We start from the raw sequence: 1,517 nt of genomic DNA on the forward strand, positions 1-1,517 counted from the left end.
CACGGGCGTTACAATTCTCCCCCACTAACTAGGATTCGTCCCCGAATCCTCCGACACAACCGTCAGTATACAATTGACCTCACTGAGGCCCCTATCTAATCAATATACTCACGTTCCAGACCCTATTTGCTCATACACACCCACCTCCCCCGTCCATAGGTCGCAACCCGTGGATCATACCGGCTCGTCCTCAGGCCTCAGCCTTAGACTACGGTATTCAGGAAGTCTCACCACTTCCCCCGCTCTCAGGTCGCAACCTTCAAGTCATACCGGCTCACTATTAGGCCACCCGCCTTCTAGCTACGGTATCCGGGAAGTCACACGCTCGCTCTCGGGTCGTCACCCTCAAGCGTGCTCTCGAATCGTCATCCGAGACTATCACATCTCATCCGAGACTATCACATCACACCCGAGCAAATAAGTCTAAACGCCCCCGAGCATATCTCCAGATTAGATATACCTCCCGTGGTCCACTTATAACATCGCAATGCTATACTAACCACCACCCCGAGACTTTCCAAAAATAGAACCGTCAAACCCGACACTTTCTATTTTTAGAAACTCGCACATATTTCTCTTACACATGACACAACAAGTCAAATCCAAGAAATACTCATCTTATTAATCTCCAATGTCATAATCATTACACCAAAAATGAGAATACAAAAGAGATACAACCAAAACCAAACTCAAAAACCAAACAAGCCAACGGTCTACTCCTCGACATGCTTGTCAAACCACTTCCGGAACCTTGTCTTCATCCTGGCCACTGACTAGAAATCATCCCGTGATTCCTCAACTCATCCTCAATACCTGCCGCCACTTCAACCAACTCCACACGCGACGCATAGGCTCGCACCTTGCACCGCACCCTCATGTCGTGGCTGAGACCCTTCATGAAACGACGCACCTGCATCTGCTCAGGATCCCCTGCACGACCCGAGTATACCAAGAGTCGGCTAAACTCCGAGTCGTACTCCCGCACCGACCGTTCACCTTGAGTCAACGCCAAGAACTGCGACTCCATCCGGTCCAGTGCCTCCGCCGGGAAATATTTGGCATTAAACTCTGCCAAGAAGTCCCCCCACACCATCAATCTCTGCTCCCTCTTGGCCAGCACACTCCTCCACCACAAGTGTGCATCACCAGCCAAGTAGTGAGCCGCTAAGTCCACCCGATACGCCTCCGGACACCTCATCGACTGGAAGTACCGCTCTAATCGCACCCGCCACTCATCCGCTACAGCCGGATCGGAACCCCCGAAAAACAAAGACATCCCGAACCGATGTAGCTGCTCCAACATCCGCATATAGTACGGCTGCTCGACCACCGCACCTACCCCCTCAGGCGGTACAACCCCAACAACAGGCTGCACACCCGGCATAACAGGCTGCACACCAGGCCCAAGAGGAGCCTGCACCTCAGGCCCAACAGGAGCCTGCACTGGCGGTACCGCACCCGGTAACCGCTCCAAGAGCTGCGTCAGCAAATCCGCAAGCCGATCATTCTGACCCTGG

This window comes from Capsella rubella, unplaced genomic scaffold, assembly GCF_000375325.1.
Source record: "Capsella rubella cultivar Monte Gargano unplaced genomic scaffold, Caprub1_0 scaffold_2, whole genome shotgun sequence".
NCBI lineage: Eukaryota > Viridiplantae > Streptophyta > Magnoliopsida > Brassicales > Brassicaceae > Capsella > Capsella rubella.